We start from the raw sequence: 23,181 nt of genomic DNA on the forward strand, positions 1-23,181 counted from the left end.
TGTGTATAAAGTCATAGCGATCACTGAAGAGTAAGGGAATTGCTATACATGTAATTTTCTAGCACATGGTGGGACTATGACTGGTGTCTGCACCACGAGCTGCAGATTGGGGTCCATGTACAGATGACAGCGGAGCGGACTGGGTGTTACTGGGACGATGTCAGCGCTGTTACATCATCAGTAAAAGACGAAGCAATGGCGGGACCCAGAAGACCCCGCCGACTCCAGTCAGAGGGCAAAGTGTGTGCCGGCTGGCACTGTATGATGGGAGGTACATTATCTGGCACTGAAAGTGAGGGCTGTGGTTGGATATGTAGGGGGCACTAGGGCGGCACTGAAAGTGAGGGCTGTGGTTGGATATGTAAGGGGCACTAGGGTGGCACTGTAAGCGAGGGCTTTCGATGGATATGTAGGGGGCACTGGGGCGGCACTGAATGAGGGCTGTGGATGGATATGTAGGGGGCACTGGGGTGGCACTGAATGAGGGCTGTGGATGAATATGTAGGGGGCACTGGGGTGGCACTGAATGAGGGCTGTGGATGGATATGTAGGGGGCACTGTAAGTGGCACAGAGCGAGGGCTGTGAATGGATATGTAGGGGGCACTGGGAAGGCACTGAAAGCGAGGGCTGTGGTTGGATAAGTAGGGGGCACTGGGGCGGCACTGAAAGCGAGGGCTGTGGATGAATATGTAGGGGGCACTGGGGCAGCACTGAAAGCGTGGTCGTTGGCTGGATATGTAGGGGGTACTGGAAGGGTACTGAAAGTGGAGGCTGTGGCTGGATATGTCGGGGGCAATGAAAGCTATCGCTGTGGATGGATATGTAGGGGGCACTGGGAAGGCACTGAAATTGAGGCACAATGCTCATGGCACTTTCAGGGAGGCAATGTGGCTGCCATCTGATCATCCAGAAACTGTTAATCTGGATAATCCCCCGTGTGCGGCTTTAAATAAAGCAAAAAAAAAAAAAAAAAAATCTAAAATTTCAACTCAGTAAAAAAAAAAACCCTTAAATATCAGCAATGTCCAGGCAGCGACGTGAGGTGGTGACGCCATGAAGTGCCGCCGGCGCGCGCTCACCCGCCAGACCGCCTCAAGCAAATCGGATTTGGAGTTTCACACAGGAAACAAGGAGGAAATGGCAGTTAAGGCCGACGGGTAACGGGACCGCATGAAAACGTACAGGCGCCAATATTTATTATCACCGAGGTGCGAGGTACAGAGCGCCTCGTGGTAATGTTGCGGTCGCTATGGACTGGGGTAAACTGTGGCTAAGGAGAAATGGAGTAGTTGCCTATGGCAACCAGAGTCCACCTCACATTTGATTTTTTAACGAAATACCCCCCACAGTCTCCACACAGGAGACGAACAGGTAATGGGGTCAGAGAAAATAAGAGTCCGATGGTGACGCCGCCGCCGTCTCCCCTTCACCGCGCGGCCGCCGTCTCCCCTTCACCGCGCGGCCGCCGTCTCCCCTTCACCGCGCGGTCGCCGTCTCCCCTTCTCCGCTTCCTTTCAAGTGCAGAAAATTCTCATTACAGAAGCAATCTACACTGAGACATCTGTTTCCTGTTACTCCAGAGACAACGAGGGCTCCTGGAGTTACATCATCGCCTTACCACCGCTCGGCCACCACTGATCCTGTGAAAAACACTAAGTGGCTACCAGCATCCATTTAGGGGCTACTAACATTCAGCTAGGGGCTCAATCACCAATGTGGGGGGAGAAGGTGGTCAAACACGTCTGTTTTGGCCGGTACATGGAAGCCATTTTTTTTTTTTCAGTCAGACCCCCAAAAAATCTGTGGTGACTATATTTCCCCTCAGTTATCAAAAGGGATAGGAAAGAGGGAGAAATACTGTGGCGGACACATCTCTCCACACAAGAATCACGTTAGTGCCCCCCTCACAGTACCAAAGCTCCACTAGGGTCTCTCAAACCATAAACACGTCCACTTATTGCCATCTAACATTATCAAAGCCCCCTCACAGTACAAAAGCCCCTTTAAGAGTCTCCCAAACTATAAAAATACACCCTAACATTATCAAAGCCCCCTTTAGGGTCTCCCACACTGTAAGAGTGCCCCCCTCACAGTACCAAAACTCAGCTAGTGTCATCCAAACAATAAAAAATGCCCACTTATTGCCCTGTAACATTATCAAAGCCCCATCAGTGTCTCCCGCGCTGTAGGAGTGCCCTTCACAGTACCAAAGCTGTAGAGTCTCCTAAGCTGTATAAGTGCCCCCTCATAGTACCAAAGCGTCTTTAGCATCTCCCACCTCACAGTACCAAAGCACCATTAGTGCCTCCCACACTGTAAAAGTGCCCCCTCGCAGTACCAAAGCTCCATTAGTGTCTCTCAAACAATAAAAATGCCCACTTATTGCCCTCTAACATTATCAAAGCCCCTTTAGTATCTCCCACACTGTAAGAGTGACTCCCTCACAGTACCAAAGCTCCTTTAGTCTCCCACACTGTGAAAGAGCCTTCTCATAGTACCAAAGCCCCTTTAGTATTTCCCACACTGTAATCGTGCCCCCTCACAGTACCAAAGCTCCTTTAGTCTCCTACACTGTGAAAGAGCCTTCTCATAGTACCAAAGCCCCTTTAGTATCTCCCACACTGTAATCGTGCCCCCTCACAGTACCAAAGCTCCGTTAGTGTCTCCCAAACCACAAAAATTATCAAAGTCCCTTTAGTGTCTCCCACACTGTACCAAACTTCTTTAGAGTCTCTCGCACTGTAAAAGTGCCCCGTCATAGTACCAAAGCTCCTGTAGAGTCTCCCACACTGAAAAAGCGCCCCTTCATAGTACCAAAGCCTCTTTAGAGTTTACAAAGCCAAACAAATGCCCACTTATTGCCCTCTAACATTATCAAATTCCCTTTAGTGACTCCCTCACTGTAAGTGCCCACTCACAGTACCAAAGCTCCTGTAGAGTCTCCCCTCATAGTACCAAAGCCTCTTTAGCATCTACCACACTATAAGAGTGCCACCTCACAGTACCACCTCACAGTACCAAAGCTCCTTTACTCTCCCACACGGTAAATGTAACCAAAGTACCAAAGCTCCTTTTGTGTCTCCCACACTGTAAGAGTGCCCCCTCACAGTACCTAATCCTCTTTTGTGTCTCCCACACTGTATGAGTGCCCCTCACAGTACCTAATCCTCTTTTGTGTCTCCCACACTGTATGAGTGGCCCCTCACAGTACCTAAGCCTCTTTTGTGTCTCCCACACTGTAAGAGTGCCCCCCCTTACAGTACCTAAGCCTCTTTTGTGTCTCCCACACTGTAAGAGTGCCCCCCTCACAGTACCTAAGCCTCTTTTGTGTCTCCCACACTGTAAGAGTGCCCCCCTCACAGAACCTAAGCCTCTTTTGTGTCTCCCACACTGTAAGAGTGCCCCCCTCACAGTACCTAAGCCTCTTTTGTGTCTCCCACACTGTAAGAGTGCCCCCCTCACAGTACCTAAGCCTCTTTTGTGTCTCCCACACTGTAAGAGTGCCCCCCTCACAGTACCTAAGCCTCTTTTGTGTCTCCCACACTGTAAGAGTGCCCCCCTCACAGTACCTAAGCCTCTTTTGTGTCTCCCACACTGTAAGAGTGCCCCCCTCACAGTACCTAAGCCTCTTTTGTGTCTCCCACACTGTAAGAGTGCCCCCCTCACAGTACCTAAGCCTCTTTCCTGTTTACCACACCGTAGGAATGCCCCCTCACAGTAGCAAAGCCCCTTTAGTTCTCAAACCATAAAAATGTCTCCTTAGTGCCCCCTCACAGTACCGACGCCCCTTTAGTACCCCTCACGCAGTATAGTGCCCTCCTTTGTGTAAACTACAATAAAAGTGCCCCATACATTTTAATAGTGCCTTCTTTCAGTCCTCATAGACTAAGGATGCCTTCTCTTCTTGTCTCACCACATGGTAAAAATATCCTGTTAGTGCCCCCATTACAGTAGCAAAGCCCCTTTAGCACCTACCTACACAACAAGGATGTCCTCTTAGTACCCCCTAACAGTAATGATGCCCCTTAATGCCCCTCACACAGTAATGGTGCCCCCCCTCTGCAAAACAGTAAAAGGATGCATATATCGTTAGAATGTGGCGCCATTTTTTATTTTGATTGCTTTTCGCCACACACTTCTTTACGACAATGATGAGAGCGGGGCTAAGCTGCAGTACCATTCACAACCTGTGGCCGAAAGTGGCGCTGTTTTCGGATTAAAGCAGCCATGTTTTTCTAATCCCTTTAAATACACAAGGACTTAGAGGCGAAGCCACATGAAAAGTAACTTGATAAGAGCCCAGGACGCCACAATGGACGGAGTTTATACAACCGGCCGCGTTGTGTCAAGAACACGCAATTAATACGACTTAATAAAGGAGATAAGGATCCTTTTACCGCGCTCATTTGATGGATTTTTATTCCGGGAGTGTTTACCTACATGTTTTATTACTCTGAGTCACCTCTATTAATGCCCAGGATTTCTGCTTTCACGTGATCCTCCACTTTGAGACTACTTGGCACTAAATGTTAGGGGATTGCTATATAAGCAATTTTCTAATATAATGTCATCAACAGATTTGCTTCTGGACAGTCGCACAATCGGACTGTTCACTACAGCCCCCTGCTGGACGGTGGAAGGGCCGCGACAACTACTCGGGCCACATTTCTGGGTCCTAAACACGGTTGTCAGGTTGACATGAGATATTTCAGGTCTCTCTTTTCGCTGTTGGCGGCCATATTGGTTAATATCCCTTTTTTCACCCAGAGGTATAAATGCAGGATTAAAGACTGGGGGTGATACATTGCGGTTTCAGCACAGTACGCCTGCCATGGATGGAAGGAAGAAAGGAAAGGAAGGACAGGAAGGAAAGGAAAGGGAGTGAAAAAAGGAAGGAAGGAAGGAAGGAAAGAAAGGAAGAAAGAAAGAATGATAGAAAGAAAGAAAGAATGGATGTAAGGAAGGATGGAACCAATGATGGATGAAAGAAGGAAGGGTGGATGGTAGGCAGAAACCAAGGATGGATGGAAGGATGAAAAAAAGAAAGAAAGGAAGAAAAAAATGGTGGATGGATGGAAGGAATGAACCAAGGATGGATGAAAAAAAGGAAGGATGGAAGGAAGGATGCATGGAAGGAAGGGTGGCTGGAACCAAAGATGGATGGATGGATGGATGGAGGGAGGGAAAGATGGAAGGAAGGATGCATGGATAAATGAAGGGAAGGGTGGGTGCATGGAAGGAAGGAACCAAAGATGGATGGAAGGAAAGATGGAAGGATAGATGGATGGAAGGAAGGAAGGAAGGAAGGATGGAAGGAAGGATAGATGGATGGAAGGATAGATGGAAGGATGGATAGATAGATGGAAGGAAGGAAGGAAGGATAGATAGATAGAAGAAAGGATAGATGGATGGAAGGATGGATGGAAGGAACGAAAGATGGATGGATAGATGGAAGGAAGGATAGATGGATGGATGGAAGGATGGATGGAAGGAACGAAAGATGGATGGATAGATGGAAGGATGGATGGATAGATGTAAGGAAGGATAGATGGATGGATGGAAGGATAAACTGGTTGATGGAAACAATAGAGAAACATAAAATCGATATGAAGCATTTATAGATAAATAGACGATATACAGACACTATACACGTATTAATGTTAGCTATCAGACCATACACTGAATCATATCATGTATAGTGCCCACAATACCTACAAGTAAGTGCTGCCAAACAGTGCTCACATAACAACACCGCACACAGTAATGTAACATCAGCGCTATGGGTTTACATGACCATTATACCGGCCCATAGGAGGCCAGAAGGTCGATCTATCAGGTGAGGCCCATGGATGGGTGGCGGACGCTGCACACACTGTATGACAGAGCGGCGAGGTGTCACCCCGATATCACCTGCTCGCCTCATACGTCCCGGGTTAATGATAAACCCTGGGATTATATCGGACGCCCGGACAAGGTTATCATCCACTTCTGCTTTTACGCCTCCAGTCTCATCACTTCCCTCTAGGAGATTTGAATATATAAGATACGCGGGTTTTAACCCCTCAACGACCACTTCTGATCAGTTATAAAGGAGCCGGGGTATGCGGCCCTAGATGATGGTCTGTTCAGGGTCATAGAAAGGCGGGGTGACAACAGTAACGGAAGCCATATTGATTGTTACTCTTCTTTCCCGGGATCCGATACAGTTCTGCGTTACCCATAGGCGACATTTCATATCCACCATTACTGCCACCCCACCCCGGGCCTCGGAGCATGAAAAGGCTATCTGACCTGAAGAAGGCTTCCTGCTGAGATAATACTGTGGTATTTCGCTTTATCTTGGTGAATGCAGCAGTTCCTGAACATAATACATATATATATATATATATATATATATATATATATATATATATATATATATATATATATATATATATATATATATACACATATAGCAGTGAATGCTCCGCATAACGACCGAGGGTGGAGAGACTGAGGGTTATAGTCCTGTTTTGGGGTTTGAACGTCAAATAGGCAATATATTCCTTAAGGAGGTGACTACAAAGAGCGTCTCTCAGTCTAGAGGACGTGGTATATCTGTACAATACACAGACAGACTAATTATTCATTTCAATATGAACTGTGTAATACCTCATTTCCCCTGCGGAGGAGCTGCGGCGAAATGAAACAGCTGCTGACAGGGGCTATAAAGATCGTCCTTCAGTCTGGAGGACCCGACACATCGACACATTACATTCACAGCTCAATGATTCCAATAGGAACTGTGCAATACCTCATTTCCCCTGCGGAGGAGCTGCAGCAAAATTAAACAGTTGCTTCCAGTAGCTATAAAGAGCATTTCTCAGTCTGGAGGACCTGACACATTACACAGACAGCTCACTGATTCCAGTAGGAAGTGTGTGATACTTTATTTTTTCCTGTGGTGGCGCTACAGTGAAATGAAACACTTGAGGCGATAAAGAGCGTCTCTCAGTCTGGAGGACCTGGTACATCTGTGCAATACTTAGACTCATTTTTTATTTCAACAGGAAGAGTGTAATACCTCAATTCTCCTGTGGAGGAGCTGCAGCGAAATTAAACAGCTGCCAAGAGTGGCTATAAAGATCATCCTTCAGTCTGGAAGACCCGACACATCTACGCATTAACATTCACAACTCAATGATTCCAATAGGAACTGTGTAATACCATCTTTTTCCTGTGGTGGTGCTAGATAAATATTGAACACTTGCATCCAGCGACTACACAGCGAGTTTGTCAGTCTGGAGGACCTGGCACATCTGTGCATTATAGAGAGAGACCATTAATCTCAACAGGAACTGTGTAATACCTCATTTCCCCAGTGGTGGCGCTTCAGGGAAATAGAACAATAGACGCCAGAGGATATAAAGAGCGTCCCCTAACCTGGAAGGCCTGACACATCAGAACGTAGACAAGTCATGTCTCTAAAAGGGAATGCTTGCTAACTATGCTATGGCTATAGAGAGTGTCCCTCAGTCTGGAGGACCCAGTACATGTGACAAATCATACATTTCAATAGGAAATAGTACTTCATTTCCCCTGTAGAGGTGCTGCAGTAAAACTAAACAGTTACTACAGGTGGCTATAAAGAGAGTCTCCCAGTCTGGAGGACCTGACATCTGTATATTACAATGACAACCCATTGATTCCATGTAATACCACATTCCTCCTGTGGAGGTGCTGTAGGAAACCTGAACACCTTTAGCCAGCACCTACAATGAAAGTCTCTCAGTCTGGAGGACACGACATCTGTATATTACAATAACAACCCATTTATTCCATGTAATACCACATTCCTCCTGCGGAGGTGCTGTAGGAAACCTGAACACCTTTAGCCAGCACCTACAATGAAAGTCTCTCAGTCTGGAGGACCCGACATCTGTATATTACAATGACAACCCATTTATTCCATGTAATACCACATTCCTCCTGTGCAGGTGCTGTAGGAAACCTGAACACCTGAAGCCAGAACCTACAATGAAAGTCTCTCAGTCTGGAGGACCCGACATCTGTATATTACAATGACAACCCATTTATTCCATGTAATACCACATTCCTCCTGTGGAGGTGCTGTAGGAAATCTGAACACCTTTAGCCAGCACCTACAATGAAAGTCTCTCAGTCTGGAGGACCCGACACATCAGTATATTACAATGACAACCCATTGATTCCGTGTAATACCACATTCCTCCTGTGGAGGTGCTGTAGGAAACCTGAACACCTGAAGACAGTATCTACAATGAGAGTCTCTCAGTCTGGAGGACCCAGTCCATCTTTGCATTACATAGATAGTCAATTTCAACAGGATGTGTAATACCTCATTTCTCCTGAGGAGTCACTGCAGGAAAAATTAACACTTGTTACCAGGTATATCCGCAGAAATATCTCATATACATGAATAAATATTAAATGGCAGAAATATTACACCCTATTGAGGGCCTTAAACAAAACAGTTAGAGCCGAGAACTGCTGCAATCAGCGATTTTTAATATGGGAGGAATCAATTGTGTAATCCCTCATATATCCTGCAGGGGCGCTGCAAAAAAAATGATCATCTTGTGAGAATTGATTTAATTAGCAATTTCCCAATATAATATAACCAGAATTACTTCTTGAGGGTCTGATTTTCTCATAGTAGTCACTCTGACACACAATTCCCCTTTGAATGGAGTTCCCCTTTAAGTAATCGTATTTTCCCCAGATAAGATGTAGCAGCTTTTGGTGTGACCGGAGCAGCGTGCCCTCCATGAGCGCTGCTGCATCTTTGTGTTCTTGTTTGTACAGAGTCGCGCCCAAGAAGAAATAATATTGCTGCACGCTGAGATTTTTGGCGGCGTCATGTAACCGGGACGTGACTCGGGGGCGTCTACAGAGGCGCGGCGGGATAAGAATAGACCTATAAATCAGCTTCCACGTGACTTCCACCGAAATAAATGAAAACATCGCCATATACTGTCCGGAAAAAAAACTGAAAAAAATTCAAAGTGGGGTGAAAAAAAGCTATTTCGGCAAAGTTTTTGGCGTTTTTTTTTTCTAACGGCGTTCATTGTACGGTGAAAATCACCTTGACGACACGATTCTCCAGCTCAGCACGATTACGGCGATACCAAACTCAATTTTATTATTTTGTTTTTTTTTTTTTACTTTAGGCGATAAAAAATTTTGGGGAAATTTTTCAAAAATGTTTATTTTTATTTATTTTTAGATTTTGGAGTTTGACGCGGTTTTCGGAGACCCGTAAAGATTTTTTTTTCGGCCTTTTTTTGCGTTTTTTTTAAGGATACCGTCTTAATATACATATGAGATGTTGATCACATTTTACGGCAATTTTTTTTTTTGGGGGGGGGGGGGGGAGAAGCTGCGACCAGAAAATGGTTATTATGGGGTTTCGAATTTTTTTTTTTTTTAGTGTCAAATATTAACAAATTCAATTATTTTATATGTTTTTGTGGACGCAGCAACGGGTTTCTTTTTTTTATATTTTTAAAAGGTTTTTTTTTTTTTTTTTTAAATTACACATTTTATTTTTTTTAGTCCCCTTAGGGGGCTTGAACTTGTGATCAAACAATTAATTGCCTCCAATGACGCCCAGAAATAAATAGTGAATGTGTAATACCTCAAATCCCCAGTGGAGGCGCTGCAAGGAATTTGACCAGCAGCTACAAAGAGCGCCCCCTCATTGTGGAGGACCTAGCACATGCAGACATAGCCAAGTAACTGATTTTAATAGAAAAGGTGTAATACCAAATTTTTCCTGCGGAGGTGCTGCAGGGAAATTAAACGCTGGCTGCCAAGGGCAGAAAGTCTCTAAATATGGAGGATCTGGCCAGATAGTCCATTATGAACAGTCGCCCCTGGGAACGCGCCGGTTCTATTACAAGTATTCAGGCTTCTGAGGCCTACACAGGCTCCTTGAGTTCCTCACATGCGATCGCGGTTGTCATGGCGATTCCTTGGCTGTCCACCTCGTCTTAATTCACACATAATTAATTATGTTGTTTTGTTTCTTCTCCGCTTCCTGCTGATCGAATGAGCCAAGTCAGAGCGGACAACAGCGGCCTCCTTCACACAAAAAAGCCTCCGAGACACGACGAGAGCAGCTCCGAGGAAGAGAAAACCCAGAAGACGGCACCTTCACCACCACCGAGAAATCACCGGCAAATATCGCAACTGACGAGTGTACGGCTCCTCTTATAGCAGTGAGCTCCCCCTAGTGGTGGCTGCAGACAGAATCTTATCATGCATCTCTGTATACAGGGAGCTCCCCCTAGTGGTGGCTGCAGACAGGATCTTATCATGTATCTCTGTATACAGGGAGCTCCCCCTAGAGGTGGCTGCAAACAGGATCTTATCATGTATCTCTGTATACAGGGAGCTCCCCCTAGTGGTGGCTGCAGACAGGATCTTATCATGCATCTCTGTATACAGGGAGCTCCCCCTAGTGGTGGCTGCAGACAGGATCTTATCATGCATCTCTGTATACAGGGAGCTTCCCCTAGTGGTGGCTGCAGACAGGATCTTATCATGTATCTCTGTATACAGGGAGCTCCCTCTAGTGGTGGCTGTAGACAGGATCTTATCATGTATCTCTGTATACAGGGAGCTCCCCCTAGAGGTGGCTGCAGACAGAATCTTATCATGCATCTCTGTATACAGGGAGCTCCCCCTAGAGGTGGCTGCAGACAGAATCTTATCATGTATCTCTGTATACAGGGAGCTCCCCCTAGAGGTGGCTGCAGACAGAATCTTATCATGCATCTCTGTATACAGGGAGATCCCCCTAGAGGTGGCTGTAGACAGAATCTTATCATGTATCTCTGTATACAGGGAGCTCCCCCTAGAGGTGGCTGCAGACAGAATCTTATCATGCATCTCTGTATACAGGGAGCTCCCCCTAGTGGTGGCTGCAGACAGGATCTTATCATGTATCTCTGTATACAGGGAGCTCCCCCTAGTGGCGCTGCAAACAGGATCTTATCATGTATCTCTGTATACAGGGAGCTCCCCCTAGTGGTGGCTGCAGACAGGATCTTATCATGCATCTCTGTATACAGGGAGCTCCCCCTAGTGGTGGCTGCAGACAGGATCTTATCATGCATCTCTGTATACAGGGAGCTCCCCCTAGTGGTGGCTGCAGACAGGATCTTATCATGCATCTCTGTATACAGGGAGCTTCCCCTAGTGGTGGCTGCAGACAGGATCTTATCATGTATCTCTGTATACAGGGAGCTCCCCCTAGTGGTGGCTGTAGACAGGATCTTATCATGTATCTCTGTATACAGGGAGCTCCCTCTAGTGGTGGCTGCAGACAGGATCTTATCATGTATCTCAGTATACAGGGATCTCCCCCTAGTGGTGGCTGCAGACAGGATCTTATCATGTATCTCTGTATACAGGGAGCTCCCCCTAGTGGTGGCTGTAGACAGGATCTTATCATGTATCTCTGTATACAGGGAGCTCCCCCTAGAGGTGGCTGCAGACAGAATCTTATCATGCATCTCTGTATACAGGGAGCTCCCCCTAGAGGTGGCTGCAGACAGAATCTTATCATGTATCTCTGTATACAGGGAGCTCCCCCTAGAGGTGGCTGCAGACAGAATCTTATCATGCATCTCTGTATACAGGGAGATCCCCCTAGAGGTGGCTGCAGACAGAATCTTATCATGTATCTCTGTATACAGGGAGCTCCCCCTAGAGGTGGCTGCAGACAGAATCTTATCATGCATCTCTGTATACAGGGAGCTCCCCCTAGTGGTGGCTGCAGACAGGATCTTATCATGTATCTCTGTATACATGGAGCTCCCCCTAGTGGCGCTGCAAACAGGATCTTATCATGTATCTCTGTATACAGGGAGCTCCCCCTAGTGGTGGCTGCAGACAGGATCTTATCATGCATCTCTGTATACAGGGAGCTCCCCCTAGTGGTGGCTGCAGACAGGATCTTATCATGCATCTCTGTATACAGGGAGCTCCCCCTAGTGGTGGCTGCAGACAGGATCTTATCATGCATCTCTGTATACAGGGAGCTTCCCCTAGTGGTGGCTGCAGACAGGATCTTATCATGTATCTCTGTATACAGGGAGCTCCCCCTAGTGGTGGCTGTAGACAGGATCTTATCATGTATCTCTGTATACAGGGAGCTCCCTCTAGTGGTGGCTGCAGACAGGATCTTATCATGTATCTCAGTATACAGGGATCAACCCCTAGAGGTGGCTGCAGACAGAATCTTATCATGTATCTCTGTATACAGGGAGCTCCCCCTAGTGGTGGCTGCAGACAGGATCTTATCATGTATCTCTGTATACAGGGAGCTCACCCTAGTGGTGGCTGTAGACAGGATCTTATAATGCATCTCTGTATACAGGGAGCTCCCCCTAGTGGTGGCTGCAGACAGGATCTTATCATGTATCTCTGTATACAGGGAGCTCCCCTAGTGGTGGCTGCAGGCAGGATCTTATCATGTATCTGTGTATACAGGGAGCTCCCCCTAGTGGTGGCTGCAGACAGGATCTTATCATGTATCTCTGTATACAGGGAGCTCCCCCTAGTGGTGGCTGCAGACAGGATCTTATCATGTATCTCTGTATACAGGGAGCTCTCCCTAGTGGTGGCTGTAGACAGGATCTTATCATGTATCTCTGTATACAGGGAGCTCCCCCTAGTGGTGGCTGCAGACAGGATCTTATCATGTATCTCTGTATACAGGGAGCTCCCCTAGTGGTGGCTGCAGGCAGGATCTTATGTATCTGTGTATACAGGGAGCTCCCCCTAGTGGTGGCTGCAGACAGGATCTTATCATGTATCTCTGTATACAGGGAGCTCCCCCTAGTGGTGGCTGCAGACAGGATCTTATCATGTATCTCTGCATACAGGGAGCTCCCCCTAGTGGTGGCTGCAGACAGGATCTTATCATGTATCTGTGTATACAGGGAGCTCCCTCTAGTGGTGGCTGCAGACAGAATCTTATCATGTATCTCTGTATACAGGGAGCTCCCCCTAGTGGTGGCTGCAGACAGGATCTTATCTTGTATCTCTGTATACAGAGAGCTCCCCCTAGTGGTGGCTGCAGACAGGATCTTATCTTGTATCTCTGTATACAGAGAGCTCCCCCTAGTGGTGACTGCAGACAGGATCTTATCATGTATCTCTGTATACAGGGAGCTCCCCCTAGTGGTGGCTGCAGACAGGATCTTATCATGTATCTCTGTATATAGTAAGCTCCCCCTAGTGGTGGATGCAGACAGGATCTTATCATGTATCTCTGTATACAGGGAGCTCCCCCTAGTGGTGACTGCAGACAGGATCTTATCATGTATCTCTGTATACAGGGAGCTCCCCCTAGTGGTGGCTGCAGACAGAATCTTATCATGTATCTCTGTATACAGGGAGCTCCCCCTAGTGGTGGCTGTAGAAAGAATCTTATCATGTATCTCTGCATACAGGGAGCTTCCCCTAGTGGTGGCTGTAGAAAGAATCTTATGTATCTCTGTATACAGGGAGCTCCCCCTAGTGGTGGCTGCAGACAGAATCTTATGTATCTCTGTATACAGGGAGCTCTCCCTAGTGGTGGCTGCAGACAGGATCTTATCATGTATCTCTGTATACAGGGAGCTCCCCCTAGTGGTGGCTGCAGACAGAATCTTATCCTGTATCTCTGTATACAGGGAGCTCCCCCTAGTGGTGGCTGCAGACAGGATCTTATCATGTATCTCTGTATACAGGGAGCTCCCCCTAATGGTGACTGCAGACAGAATCTTATCATGTATCTATGTATACAGGGAGCTCCCTCTAGTGGTGGCTGCAGACAGAATCTTATCATGTATCTGTGTATACAGGGAGCTCCCCCTAGTGGTGGCTGCAGACAGGATCTTATCATGTATCTCTGTATACAGGGAGCTCTCCCTAGTGGTGGCTGCAGACAGAATCTTATCATGTATCTCTGTATACAGGGAGCTCCCCCTAGTGGTGGCTGCAGACAGAACCTTAAAATGTATCACTGTATACAGGGAGCTCCCCCTAGTGGTGGTTGCAGACAGGATCTTATGTATCTCTGTATACAGGGAGCTCCCCCTAATAGTGGCTGCAGACAGAATATTATCATGTATCTCTGTATACAGGGAGCTCCCCCTAGTGGTGGCTGCAGACAGATCTTATCATGTATCTCTGTATAAAGGGAGCTCCCTCTAGTGGTGACTGCAGACAGAATCTTATCATGTATCTCTGTATACAGGGAGCTCCCCCTAGTGGTGGCTGCAGACAGAATCTTATCATGTATCTCTGTATACAGGGAGCTCCCCCTAGTGGTGGCTGCAGACAGGATCTTATCATGTATCTCTGTATACAGGGAGCTCCCCCTAGTGCTGGCTGCAGACAGAATCTTATCATGTATCTTTGTATACAGGGAGCTCCCCCTAGTGGTGGCTGCAGACAGAATTTTATCATGTATCTCTGTATACAGGAAGCTCCCCCTAGTGGTGGCTGCAGACAGGATATTATCAAGTATTTCTATATACAGGGAGCTCCCCCTAATGGTTGATGCAGACAGGATATTAGCATGTATCTCGGTATTGTGTAGTGCCAATTAAAAGTAAATAGAGTGCTGCCATATATTGCTAAGGTTTTCCGAAAGTATCACTGTATATACAGTAAATAACCGTGTACGCCACAGGGCAGTATAATACAGGATGTAACTCAGGATCAGTAATGTAATGTATGTACACAGTGACTGCACCAGCAGAATAGTGAGTGCAGCTCTGGAGTATAATACAGGATGTAACTCAGGATCAGTAATGTAATGTATGTACACAGTGACTGCACCAGCAGAATAGTGAGTGCAGCTCTGCAGTATAATACAGGAGGTAACTCAGGATCAGTAATGTAATGTATGTACACAGTGACTGCACCAGCAGAATATTGAGTGCAGCTCTGGAGTATAATACAGGAGGTAACTCAGGATCAGTAATGAAATGTATGTACAACAGTGACTGCACCAGCAGAATAGTGAGTTCAGCTCTGCAGTATAATACAGGATGTAACTCAGGATCAGTAATGTAATGTATGTACACAGTGACTGCACCAGCAGAATAGTGAGTGCAGCTCTGGAGTATAATACAGGATGTAACTCAGGATCAGTAATGTAATGTATGTACACAGTGACTGCACCAGCAGAATAGTGAGTGCAGCTCTGCAGTATAATACAGGAGGTAACTCAGGATCAGTAATGTAATGTATGTACACAGTGACTGCACCAGCAGAATATTGAGTGCAGCTCTGGAGTATAATACAGGAGGTAACTCAGGATCAGTAATGAAATGTATGTACAACAGTGACTGCACCAGCAGAATAGTGAGTTCAGCTCTGCAGTATAATACAGGATGTAACTCAGGATCAGTAATGTAATGTATGTACACAGTGACTGCACCAGCAGAATAGTGAGTGCAGCTCTGGGGTATAATACAGGATGTAACTCAGGATCAGTAATGTAATGTATGTACACAGTGACTGCACCAGCAGAATAGTGAGCGCAGCTCTGGAGTATAATACAGGATGTAACTTGGGATCAGTAATGTAATGTATGTACACAGTGACTGCACCAGCAGAATAGTGAGCGCAGCTCTGGAGTATAATACAGGATGTAACTCGGGATCAGTAATGTAATGTATGTACACAGTGACTGCACCAGCAGAATAGTGAGTGCAGCTCTAGAGTATAATACAGGATGTAACTCGGGATCAGTAATGTAATGTATGTACACAGTGACTGCACCAGCAGAATAGTGAGTGCAGCTCTGGAGTATAATACAGGATGTAACTCAGGATCAGTAATGTAATGTATGTACACAGTGACTGCACCAGCAGAATAGTGAGTGCAGCTCTGGAGTATAATGCAGTATATAACTTAGGATCAGTAATGTAATGTATGTACACAGTGACTGCACCAGCAGAATAGTGAGCGCAGCTCTGGAGTATAATACAGGATGTAGCTCAGGATCAGTAATGTAATGTATGTACACTGTGACTGCACCAGCAGAATAGTGAGCGCAGCTCTGGAGTATAATACAGGATGTAACTCAGGATCAGTAATGTAATGTATGTACACAGTGACTGCACCAGCAGAATATTGAGTGCAGCTCTGGAGTATAATACAGGAGGTAACTCAGGATCAGTAATGTAATATATGTACAACAGTGACTGCACCAGCAGAATAGTGAGTTCAGCTCTGGAGTATAATACAGGATGTAACTCAGGATCAGTAATGTAATGTATGTACACAGTGACTGCACCAGCAGAATAGTGAGCGCAGCTCTGGAGTATAATACAGGATGTAACTTGGGATCAGTAATGTAATGTATGTACACAGTGACTGCACCAGCAGAATAGTGAGTGCAGCTCTAGAGTATAATACAGTATGTAACTCAGGATCAGTAATGTAATGTATGTACACAGTGACTGCACCAGCAGAATAGTGAGCGCAGCTCTGGAGTATAATACAGGATGTAACTCGGGATCAGTAATGTAATGTATGTACACAGTGACTGCACCAGCAGAATAGTGAGTGCAGCTCTAGAGTATAATACAGGATGTAACTCAGGATCAGTAATGTAATGTATGTACACAGTGAGTGCACCAGCAGAATAGTGAGTGCAGCTCTGGAGTATAATACAGTATGTGACTCAGGATCAGTACAGGATCAGTAATGTAATGTATGTACACAGTGACTGCACCAGCAGAATAGTGAGTGCAGCTCTGGAGTATAATACAGGATGTAACTCAGGATCAGTAATGTAATGTACGCACACAGTGACTGTACCAGCAGAATAGTGAGTGCAGCTCTGGGGTATAATACAGGATGTAACTCAGGATCAGTAATGTAATGTATGCACACAGTGACTGCACCAGCAGAATAGTGAGCGTAGCTCTGGGGTACAATACAGGATGTAACTCAGGATCAGCAATGTATGTATACAGTGACTGCACCAGCAGAATAGTGAGTGGAGCTCTGGGGTATAATAGAGGATGTAACTCAGGATCAGTAATGTAATGTATGTACACAGTGACTGCACCAGCAGAATAGTGAGTGCAGCTCTGGAGTATAATACAGGATGTAACTCAGGATCAGTACAGGATCAGTAATGTAATGTATGTACACAGTGACTGCACCAGCAGAATAGTGAGTGCAGCTCTGGAGTATAATACAGTATGTAACTCAGGATCAGTAATGTAATGTATGTACACAGTGACTGCACCAGCAGAATAGTGAGTGCAGCTGTGGAGTACAATACAGGAGGTAACTCAGGATCAGTAATGTAATGTACACAGTGACTGCACCAGCAGAATAGTGAGCGCAGCTCTGGGGTATAATACAGGATGTAACTCAGGATCAGTAATGTATGTACACAGTGACTGCACCAGCAGAATAGTGAGCGCAGCTCTGGGGTATAATACAGGATGTAACTCAGGATCAGTAATGTAATGTACAGTGCCTACAAGTAGTATTCAACCCCCTGCAGATTTAGCTGGTTGACACATGCGGAATTAACTTGGCATTGTGACATTTGTACTGTAGATCTGCCTGGAAGTGGGAAATGCACTGCAGCAAATTTTGTTTTTGTTTTTTTTTTAAAACGTAAAAAGTTAATTCAGAGTGTCATTTATTATTCAACCCCTCAAACCACAAGAATTCTGTTTGGTCCCCCTAAAGTATTAAGAAGTAGTTCAGGCACCAAGAATAATGAGCTTCACATGTGTGGATTAAAGATCTCTTTTGCCAGCCTTTTCTGACTATTTAAGACCCTCCCCAAACTTGTGAACAGCACTCAGACATGGTCAACATGGGAAAGACAAAGGAGCATTCCAAGGCCATCAGAGACAAGATCGTGGAGGGTCACAAGGCTGGCAAGGGGTACAAAACCCTTTCCAAGGAGTTGGGCCTACCTGTCTCCACTGTTGGGAGCATCATCCGTAAGTGGAAGGCTTATGGAACTACTGTTAGCCTTCCACGGCCTGGACAGGCTTTGAAAGTGTCCTCCCGTGCCGAGGCCAGGCTTGTCCGAAGAGTCAAGGCTAACCCAAGGACAACAAGGAAGGAGCTCCGGGAAGATCTCATGGCAGTGGGGACATTGGTTTCAGTCAATACCATAAGTAACGTACTCCACCGCAATGGTCTCCGTTCCAGACGAGCCCGTAAGGTACCTTTTACTTTCAAAGCGTCATGTCAAGGCTCGTCTACAGTTTGCTCATGATCACTTGGAGGACTCTGAGACAGACTGGTTCAAGGTTCTATGGTCTGATGAGACCAAGATCGAGATCTTTGGTGCCAACCACACACGTGACGTTTGGAGACTGGATGGCACTGCATACGACCCCAAGAATACCATCCCTACAGTCAAGCATGGTGGTGGCAGCATCATGCTGTGGGGCTGTTTCTCTGCCAAGGGGCCTGGCCATCTGGTCCGCATCCATGGGAAGATGGATAGCACGGCCTACCTGGAGATTTTGGCCAAGAACCTCCGCTCCTCCATCAAGGATCTTAAGATGGGTTGTAATTTCATCTTCCAACAAGACAACGACCCAAAGCACACAGCCAAGAAAACCAAGGCCTGGTTCAAGAGGGAAAAAGTCAAGGTGTTGGAGTGGCCTAGTCAGTCTCCTGACCTTAACCCAATTGAAAACTTGTGGAAGGAGCTCAAGAATAAAGTCCACATGAGACACCCAAAGAACCTAGATAACTTGGAGAAGATCTGCATGGAGGAGTGGGCCAAGATAACTCCACAGACCTGTGCCGGCCTGATCAGGTCTTTTAAAAGACGATTATTAGCAGTAATTGCAAACAAGGGTTATTCCACAAAATATTAAACATAGGGGTTGTATAATAATTGACCCACACTTTTATGTTTAAAATTTAATAAAATTCAACTGAGCAACATAACTTTTTGGTTTGTAAGATTTATGCTTCTGTTCATAAAACCTACTCTCGTTTGCAGTTTGAAGGCTCTAACTTATTTGCATCTTATCAAACCAGCTAAATCTGCAGGGGGTTGAATACTACTTGTAGGCACTGTATGTACACAGTGACTGAACCAGCAGAATAGTGAGCGCAGCTCTGGGGTATAATACAGGATGATCTGACATTTCTGTGCAACATACCACAATGTGAGGCTGACTCAGCTTCTTTCTATAGTTAGAAACTTGCATGCTGAAGACAAGAAATGGAGAAGATACATAAATGCGATATACAGTTATATGAAAAAGTTTGGGCACCCCTATTAATTTTAAGCTTATTGTTTTATAAAAATTGGTGTTTTTGCAACAGCTATTTCAGTTTGATCTATGTAATAACTGTTGGACACAGTAATGTTTCTGCCTTGAAATCAGGTTTATTGTACTAACAGAAAATGTGCAATCTGCATTCAAACAAAATTTGACAGGTGCATAAGTATGGGCACCTCACCAGAAAAGTGACATTAATATTTAGTAGATCCTCCTTTTGCCTCTAGTCGCTTCCTGTAGCTTTTAATGAGTTCCTGGATCCTGGATGAAGGTATTTTTGACTATTCCTCTTTACAAAACAATTCCAGTTCAGTTAAGTTTGATGGTCGCCCCCGAGCATGGACAGCCCTCTTCAAATGATCCCACAGATGTTCAATGATATTCAGGTCTGGGGACTGGGATGGCCATTCCAGAACATTGTAATTGTTCCTCTACATGAATGCCTGAGTAGATTTGGAGCGGTGTTTTGGATCATTGTCTTGCTGAAAGATCCATCCCCTGAGTAACTTTAACTTTGTCACTGATTCTTGAACATTATTGTCAAGAATCTGCTGATACTGAGTGGAATCCATGCGTCCCTCAACTTTAACAAGATTCCCGATGCCGGCATTGGCCACACAGCCCCAAAGCATGATGGAACCTCCACCAAATTTTACTGTGAGTAGCAAGTGTTTTTCTTGGAATGCTGTGTTTTTTTGCCGCCATGCATAACGCCTTTTTGTATGACCAAACAACTCAATCTTGGTTTCATCAGTCCACAGGACCTTCTTCCAAAAAGAAATTGGCTTCTCCAAATGTGCTTTTGCATACCTCAGCCGACTCTGTTTGTGGCGTGCTTGCAGAAACGGCTTCTTTTGCATCACTCTCCCATACAGCTTCTCCTTGTGCAAAGTGCGTTGTATAGTTGACCGATGCACAGTGACACCATCTGCAGCAAGTTGATGCTGCAGCTCTATGGAGGTGGTCTGAGGATTGTCCTTGACTGATCTCACCATTCTTCTCCTCTGCCTTTCTGATGTTTTTCTTGGCCTGCCACTTCTGGCCTTAACAAGAACTGTCCCTGTGTTCTTCCATTTCCTTACTATGTTCCTCACAGTGGAAACTGACAGGTTAAATCGCTGAGACAACATTTTGTATCCTTCCCCTGAACAACTATGTTGAATAATCTTTGTTTTCAGATCATTTGACAGTTGTTTTGAGGAGCCCATGATGCCACTCTTCAGAGGAGATTCAAACAGGAGAACAACTTGCAAGTGGCCACTTTAAGTAGCTTTTCTCATGATTGCATACACCTGGCTATAAAGTTCAAAGCTCAATGAGGTTACAAAACCCAAAAAAAGTGCTTTAGTAAGTCAGTAAAAAGTAGGTAGGAGTATTTAAAACAAGAAAATGATAAGGGTGCCCATACTTATGCACCTGTCAAATTTTGTTTGAATGCAGATTGCACATTTTCTGTTAGTACAATAAACCTCATTTTAAGGCAGAAACATTACTGTGTCCAACAGTTATTACATATATTAAACTGAAATAGCTGTTGCAAAAACACCAATTTTTATAAAACATTAAGCTTAAGATTAATAGGGGTGCCCAAACTTTTTCATATAACTGTAAGTAGATGTTATGTTTTGGCGGTTCTTTTTTGCTCATCAAGGGCAGTCATTAATTTAATTGATTTGCACAGGTCACAGAGTAAGAACCGACTCTAACAAGTTATCCAGTATATTGTGTAGAACTAACACTGCCCGAGGCCGAGGCAAGAAACAGCCGCGAAATACCGATCAAATTACAATTCGTCATGCATCTCATAATAGTCACTAATATCAGTCAGCGACCCCAGAGCCAGTCATATTCCAGTATATAGGAGCAGTATTATAGTAGTTATATTCTTGTACATAGGGGGCAGTATTATAGTAGTTATATTCTTGTACATAGGGGGCAGTATTATAGTAGTTATATTCTAGTACATAGGGGCAGTATTATAGTAGTTATATTCTTGTACATAGGAGCAGTATTATAGTAGTTATATTCTTGTACATAGGGGCAGTATTATAGTAGTTATATTCTTGTACATAGGAGCAGTATTATAGTAGTTATATTCTTGTACATAGGGGGCAGTATTATAGTAGTTATATTCTTGTACATAGAGAGCAGTATTATAGTAGTTATATTCTTGTACATAGGGGGCAGTATTATAGTAGTTATATTCTTGTACATAGGGGGCAGTATTATAGTAGTTATATTCTTGTACATAGGAGGCAGTATTATAGTAGTTATATTCTTGTACATAAGGGCAGTATTTTAGTAGTTATATTCTTGTACATAGGAGGCAGTATTATAGTAGTTATATTCTTGTACATAGGGGGCAGTATTATAGTAGTTATATTCTTGTACATAGGGGGCAGTATTATAGTAGTTATATTCTTGTACATAGGGCAGTATTATAGTAGTTATATTCTTGTACATAGGGGGCAGTATTATAGTAGTTATATTCTTGTACATAAGGGCAGTATTATAGTAGTTATATTCTTGTACATAGGGGGCAGTGTTATAGTAGTTATATTCTTGTATATAGGGGGCAGTGTTATAGTAGTTATATTCTTGTATATAGGGGGCAGTATTATAGTAGTTATATTCTTGTATATAGGGGCAGTATTATAGTAGTTATATTCTTGTACATAAGGGCAGTATTTTAGTAGTTATATTCTTGTACATAGGAGGCAGTATTATAGTAGTTATATTCTTGTACATAGGGGGCAGTATTATAGTAGTTATATTCTTGTACATAGGGGGCAGTATTATAGTAGTTATATTCTTGTACATAGGGCAGTATTATAGTAGTTATATTCTTGTACATAGGGGGCAGTATTATAGTAGTTATATTCTTGTACATAAGGGCAGTATTATAGTAGTTATATTCTTGTACATAGGGGGCAGTGTTATAGTAGTTATATTCTTGTATATAGGGGGCAGTGTTATAGTAGTTATATTCTTGTATATAGGGGGCAGTATTATAGTAGTTATATTCTTGTATATAGGGGCAGTATTATAGTAGTTATATTCTTGTATATAGGGACAGTATTATAGTAGTTATATTCTTGTATATAGGGCAAGTATTATAGTAGTTATATTCTTGTACATATGGGGCAGTATTATAGTAGTTATATATTCTTGTATATAGGAGCAGTATTATAGTAGTTATATTCTTGTACATAGGGGCAGTATTATAGTAGTTATATTCTTGCACATAGGAGCAGTATTATAGTAGTTATATACTTGTACATAGGGGACAGTATTATAGTAGTTACATTCTTGTACATAGGGACAGTATTATAGTAGTTATATTCTTGTATATAGGGGCAGTATTATAGTAGTTATATTCTTGTACATAGGGGGCAGTATTATAGTAGTTATATTCTTGTACATTGGAGCAGTATTATAGTAGTTATATTCTTGTATATAGGGGCAGTATTATAGTAGTTATATTCTTGTACATAGGGGGCAGTATTATAGTAGTTATATTCTTGTACATAGGAGCAGTATTATAGTAGTTATATTCTTGTACATAGGAGCAGTATTATAGTAGTTATATTCTTGTATATAGGGGCAGTATTATAGTAGTTATATTCTTGTACATAGGGGCAGTATTATAGTAGTTATATTCTTGTACATAGGAGCAGTATTATAGTAGTTATATTCTTGTACATAGGGGGCAGTATTATAGTAGTTATATTCTTGTACATAGAAGCAGTATTATAGTAGTTATATTCTTGTACATAGGGGACAGTATTATAGTAGTAATATTCTTGTACATAGAAGCAGTATTATAGTAGTTATATTCTTGTACATAGGGGGCAGTATTATAGTAGTTATATT

At 44.1% G+C, this 23,181-nt stretch overlaps 1 protein-coding gene across 1 annotated transcript in view; it reads right to left on the bottom strand.

Moving 5' to 3' along the window:
• ITPR2 (inositol 1,4,5-trisphosphate receptor type 2) overlaps positions 1-23,181 on the bottom strand; it is a 294,636-nt gene that overhangs the window by 233,519 nt on the left and 37,936 nt on the right. The gene's annotated exons all lie outside the window — the stretch shown is intronic.

The sequence above is a fragment of the Phyllobates terribilis genome, unplaced genomic scaffold, assembly GCF_046119375.1.
Source record: "Phyllobates terribilis strain yellow unplaced genomic scaffold, ASM4611937v1 Scaffold_10__3_contigs__length_209671492, whole genome shotgun sequence".
Taxonomy (NCBI): domain Eukaryota; kingdom Metazoa; phylum Chordata; class Amphibia; order Anura; family Dendrobatidae; genus Phyllobates; species Phyllobates terribilis.